A 6,476-nucleotide genomic window follows, 5' to 3' on the forward strand; every position below is an offset into this window, starting at 1 on the left:
TATACCAAATGCAAAAAAAATCATAAAATAAATGAAATTTTAAATAAATGTTGTTCCTTCTTTAAACGTTCATAAAATGGCCGAATGTCCGGAGAACGGTACTTTCGAACAGTCTAAAAACCGCTTCTAGGAATTTCCAGAGAACGGTACTTTCGAACAGTCTAGGTACGTCGCCACCGTACGTTCTTAGGATAGACTACTTCGTAACATGACCATTCAGAGGCTGTTGACTAGGATGTTTCTAGCCCCTTACTAGGATATTCTGGACGTTTTCCGTACGTCCCGAACGTCCGAAGCAGACCTCCCATGGACGTACATAGGATAGTCCTGTGCTCATTGGGAATGTACTCTAGCGGTGTGTGAGTGTTCACGCTCGACCGTCATCTGCTAGGAGACGGCCCCCTTAAGAAAGATAAAAGATCTGCAGCAAAGCCTTCGACGAAAGAAATCAAAAATTTGCTCTTTGAAGGGAATCCTGGACTCATTGAGGGACAAGCATATGTTAGCGACTGAAGAATTGCAAATGTTAGAAGATATATAGTAGCGGACAAAAGTTTAAGACCGCTCTAAAGAAGACGATAACTTTTTTAATATTGTACTATACGATTTGAACTTTTCTGGTTAAGCTAGAGCAATTAGTTTACTAAAGGATGTGAAAAGAAATTTTGAAAGACTTTGAAAGACAGTTATGGAAGAATAGGGGTATAAGTGTCAACAAACATTATAGACATAATGTAATATATTAAATAATAAAATTGACAAAACCCAATTTTGTTATGAAAATTATTAATAATACATCTTAATCCCTTTTATGCAATAGATATTAACAATTGTACAATTTAATATTTAAGTAATTGGATTAGCATTTTATGACATTTTTGATATTTCATTATAAAACTAACCGATATATACTTATACAGGGTGTCCCAAAATTCGTGAAAATCCCGAAAGGGGGTGGTTCCTGAGACCATTCTAAGAGACATTTTCCTTTGCACCAATGTCAACTGCGGCTTTGTTTAGGAGTTATTAACGAAAAACACGGACCAATCAGAGCGCGCCCTGGCCCGGCGCGCCACGCCGCGCCGGCAAGCAAGTGTCGGTGGTACGCCGCGACATCGCAACGAACAAGAGTTTCTCGATAATGTGAACCCTCTCCGATTTTGATGAGCTTTGGATATGTTGTCAAGACCATGATTCTGAATAACATTTCTCTTTAGACTTTTTGGCGATCGGCTTTAGTTTACGAGATAAGTAACTTGTAATTGTAAATCGATCGATGTACTATCTGAACTATCTCCTCTCCGATTTCGATGCGCTTTGGATACGTTGTCAAGACCATGATTCTGAACAACATTTCTCTTTAGACTTTTTGGCAATCGGCTTTAGTTTACGAGATAATCGTAAAAAAAGAGAAGAAGCAGAAACTGATTGAATTAAAAACTCACGTATTCAGCCGTAAATCCATTTGCTGCTTCGAAATGTGTATCACTGGGTCACTCGGTGACGAACTGCACAGATGTCTTCAGGTACACGGCAGTACCGAAAGCCAAGGGACGTACGGCCAGGTCGACGAACTGCACAGCCGGTGGTAGAAGGCCTAAGGGATGCGCGGTCAAGTCGACGATCCAGAATTTAACTTTCACTTTCGAATCGATAAATAATTCGTATGTTTATTTTACACAGATGCCTTGAAATTTTTCCACACTCACAATCACTGTTCACATTTGTCAACACATAGTTATGCACTAATAATAATTGCCATATCCCTTGTACTGCTGCACAAATCACAACAATCAGGTAATGCAATCACTAGACTGCGGATTTCATGCATTTGTAGCAAATATGAGTAGGTGCATTTTAATACAGTAGAGAGATTAAAATAATTTCAAAGCACCATAGTATTATTTTCAACTTCTTAAAATGATCACAGTAAGAATCAAATATCTGTCTGGCTCCCCTGTCCCTTGTAATAGCGGCAGCCAACATTCATTTTGCATAAAGATTCGCAGTCTAGTGATTAGTTTAAATATCACTATCAAAAACAAAGCTAATAGCAACCGTTAGCTTTGAATTGACAAGTCTTTGGAGATGTTCTCTCTACCGCGGCTCGAACGACACTGATTTTCCTCAAGATTTTTCTAAAGAATTTAGGAAGGGCATTTAGAGTGTCGAAATTCGAAATGCACGCTGTAGCACGAGAACGACGGGACGGTTAGACGAAAAACAGAATGCGAGGAGGACCGCTGTAAGCTTTGTGGCAAACACATGTTTAGTTTTTCCTGCAGGTTGGTACGTAGAGTCGATGGGTAACTGTTCGAAAACGTCATCCGTCCTTTTACCCAGCAAGGGGTAAAAATGTCAGGTCAGCGTAGCATCCCTATTGTCCTATACCTTCCTTAAGAAACTTTCTAAAAGAAGGACAGACGACGTTTTCGAACGGTTACCCATCGACTCTGCGTACCAACCTGCAGGAAAACCTAAACATGTGATTGCCATAAGTCTTAAAGCGGTCCTTCTCGTATCCTGTTTTTCGTCCAACCGTCCCGTCGTTCTCGTGCTACAGCGTGCATTTCGAATTTCGACACTCTAAATGCCCTTCCTAAATTCTTTAGAAAAATCTTGCGGAAAATCAGTGTCGTTCGAGCCGCGGTAGAGAGAACATCTCCAAAGACTTGTAAATTCAAAGCTAACGGTTGCTATGTATTAGCTGGTTTTTTGACTGTGATATTTAAACTAATCACTAGACTGCGAATCTTTATGCAAAATGAATGTTGGCTGCCGCTATTACAAGGGACAGGAGCCAGACAGATATTTGATTCTTACTGTGATCATTTTAAGAATTTGAAAATAATACATTGGTGTTTTGAAATTATTTTAATCTCTCTACTGTATTAAAATGCACCTACTCATGTTTGCTACAAATGCATGAAATCCGCAGTCTAGTGATTGCATTACCTGATTGTTGTGATTTGTGCAGCAGTACAAGGGATATGGCAATTATTATTAGTGCATAACTATGTGTTGACAAATGTGAACAGTGATTGTGAGTGTGGAAAAATTTCAAGGCATCTGTGTAAAATAAACATACGAATTATTTATCGATTCGAAAGTGAAAGTTAAATTCTGGATCGTCGACTTGACCGCGCATCCCTTAGGCCTTCTACCACCGGCTGTGCAGTTCGTCGACCTGGCCGTACGTCCCTTGGCTTTCGGTACTGCCGTGTACCTGAAGACATCTGTGCAGTTCGTCACCGAGTGACCCAGTGACACACATTTCGAAGCAGCAAATGGATTTACGGCTGAATACGTGAGTTTTTAATTCAATCAGTTTCTGCTTCTTCTCTTTTTTTACGATTATCTCGTAAACTAAAGCCGATCGCCAAAAAGTCTAAAGAGAAATGTTATTCAGAATCATGGTCTGGACAACGTATCCAAAGCTCATCGAAATCGGAGAGGATTCACATTATCGAGAAACTCTTGTTCGTTGCGATGTCACGGCGTACCACCGACACTCGCTTGCCGGCGCGGCGCGGCGCGGCGGGCCAGGACGCGCTCTGATTGGTCCGTGTTTTTCGTTAATAACTCCTAAACAAAGCCGCAGTTGACATTGGTGCAAAGGAAAATGTCTCTTAGAATGGTCTCAGGGACCACCCCCTTTCGGGATTTTCACGAATTTTGGGACACCCTGTATAGTGATCAGTTATATACTGTTGCACATTCGTTAAATCACATTTTTAAGTGCAGAAAAGTAAAAGATAATATCCTAGTTATTCCTATTTCTAAATAACAATGTTTTATGTATTTGTAAAATTAAATACCAAACAGATAAGATTTTTCATATCTATAGATTCTAACTTTTGACCGTTTAATTTTCATATGCATTTATAAATAAAACACTTTGTTTCTTTATTTTATTGAAAATATTCAATCGTAATTTATAATTGTTAACAAACTAAAAGTCTCATCTTCAAATTTCGCGCATATATGCTAGAACCAATCACTAGTTGGGCACCAGAGTACCACGTGACCGTGCTCCCCGCTCCCTGGGAGTGGCTTCACTCCCCTCGCCTAAAGTAACACTTTATCAGAGAGTATATGAGAGCAGTGATGCCAGAGCTGTGGTACTAAACCATACCCCCACCATAGCCTACTATTGCCCCTACGTTGTTTTCCAACGCGCCCGCGCGCTACACTCACCAGCGTATCACTCTACTGTATTCGTAGAGGTACGCTGGCGAGTGTAGCGCGCGGGCGCGTTGGAACACGACGGAGGGGCAATAGTAGGCTATGGTGGGGGTATGGTGTAGTACCACAGTACCACAGCTCTGGCATCACTGTATGAGAGTGCTCACGCCCGGGTTTTGGCCGTGCCTGTTTTGTCTCCACACAGGGTATCGCCACTCAATGTATTTTTCTGTTAGCACGGAAATCGAACGCCATCTGAATTTCGTGTTACATAACTAACGGGTAAACGCGGGAATTTTAAATCCATACTACCCATTCCTTGCTAATTTATAATTTTTATTTGAAAATAAACCAAATTAAAACATTTTAATACATTTTAAATTCAGTATATTGAATATTGTAACACTTACAAAAAGTATATGTACAATTTTCTACTTATTAATAAATTCAAACCATATTATCAAGCGCGATAACACTGTTTCATTACAAATATTGCAAATTAAACATTATTTACAAACTTTTTCACAATGAGAATACATCAAATGCATATCACAGCAATTAACAATGAACTGGCTCAATAAAAAGCAAAACAATGTATAACACACATCCACACATATCGTATATCTCGTAACACACATCGAGATCGTACAACACACATCGCAACTCGCAGAACATACATCGAGATCGTATAACACGAGATATAAGATGTGTGTTACGAGATGTACGATGTGTGTGATGTGTGTTACGATATATACGATGTGTGTTACGAGATATAAGATGTGCGTGGATGCGTAACACACATCGTATATATCGTAACACACATCGAGATCGTGTAACACACATCACCCACATCATATATCTCGTAACACACATCGTATATCTCGTAACACACATCGTACATCTCGTAACACACATCGTACATCTTGTAACACACATCTTATATCTCGTAACACACATCAACATCGTATAACATACATCGCATATCGCAGAACATACATCGAGATCATACAACATACATCGCATATCGCAGAACATACATCGAGATCATACAACACACATCGCATATCGCATAACATATCGCATATCGCAGAACGCGAGGGTCATCTGTCCTTCCTTTGCGCAATCAACGATCGGCTCAGTGGCTAGACTACGACGAAGATTCAAAACACTTACCAAAGCCACAGTTGCACCAAAAGAAGGTCATGGTGATAGTTTGGTAGTCTGTGGCCGGTTTGATTCACCACAGCTTCCTGAATCCTGGTGAAACCATTACAGCTGAAAAGTACCACCACCAAATCGACGAAATGCACAAGAAACTCCAAGGTTTGTGTCCAGCACTGGTCAGCAGAAATGGTCCTATCCTTCTCCACGACAACGCCCGGCCGACCCTTCAAAAGTTGAACGAATTAGGCTACGAAACTATCTCATCCACCATACTCACCAGATCTCTCGCCCACCGATTACCACTTTTTTAAGCATCTCGACAACTTCTTGCGTGAGAAATGCTTCAAATCCCAGAGAGATGCTGAAACGGCATTCAACGAGTTTGTCACCTCCAGGCTCCAGAATTTTAATCGACCGGAATAATAAGATTCTCCAACCTAATACATTGAAACCGTATATTTTTGTTTACAACTGTTTACAACGTGCACCAAAATACTGGCATCAATTCCATCTGGCGGACTGTTTGAGAATTACTCCTGCAAGTAGTGACATCTTTATTTCGTGTTACAGTACTAAATTCGTGCTAACAGTTCTCCTATTAGAGTGGCGATACCCTGTCTCCACATCATGTTTAGCCTGAAACAGCTCCTACATCATCTTTAGCATGGAACAGAACCTACATCATCTTTAGCAAGAAACAGAACCCACTTTACTGTTAGCACATCCACAGACTTAAGATATGTACAGACTGTGCATGCTATTGTTCTGTCACGCCGGATTTGCTGGGGCCAAAGCGGCCCCAATACCACTTCGGTGTCGCGCCCAATGTTACCGATAGCAACGTATTAGCAAGTACCGGATATTCTGTATACCCAATTTCTACTACGGATACTTAATATGATTTGAAGATTACAAATGTATATGGCGCGTGTATTTGAATGGTAAAAATTATGTAGTAGGATAATTATGAAGTACTACATACAAGTAATGTAAAGTAATAGATTCATGAGCATTAATATCTTTGCGTACATTTATATGATTGTTAAGAATGTGATCCCGTTTCTGTTAATTACAAAATTACAATAAAATTTGATATATGCAATAATATCTGATAATTCTACGCAGTT

General features: G+C 40.0%; 1 long non-coding RNA gene across 1 annotated transcript; it reads right to left on the reverse strand.

Annotated features, from left to right (window-relative positions):
• Positions 1-4,778: 4,778 nt before the first annotated feature.
• On the reverse strand, positions 4,779-5,960 carry LOC143207856 (uncharacterized). Its single transcript, XR_013008779.1, has 2 exons — positions 5,627-5,960; positions 4,779-5,573 (listed from the first exon to the last, which is right to left on the reverse strand). It is a non-coding gene; the product is annotated as an uncharacterized LOC143207856 (long non-coding RNA).
• Positions 5,961-6,476: the final 516 nt, after the last annotated feature.

The sequence above is a fragment of the Lasioglossum baleicum genome, chromosome 4 (assembly GCF_051020765.1).
Source record: "Lasioglossum baleicum chromosome 4, iyLasBale1, whole genome shotgun sequence".
Taxonomy (NCBI): domain Eukaryota; kingdom Metazoa; phylum Arthropoda; class Insecta; order Hymenoptera; family Halictidae; genus Lasioglossum; species Lasioglossum baleicum.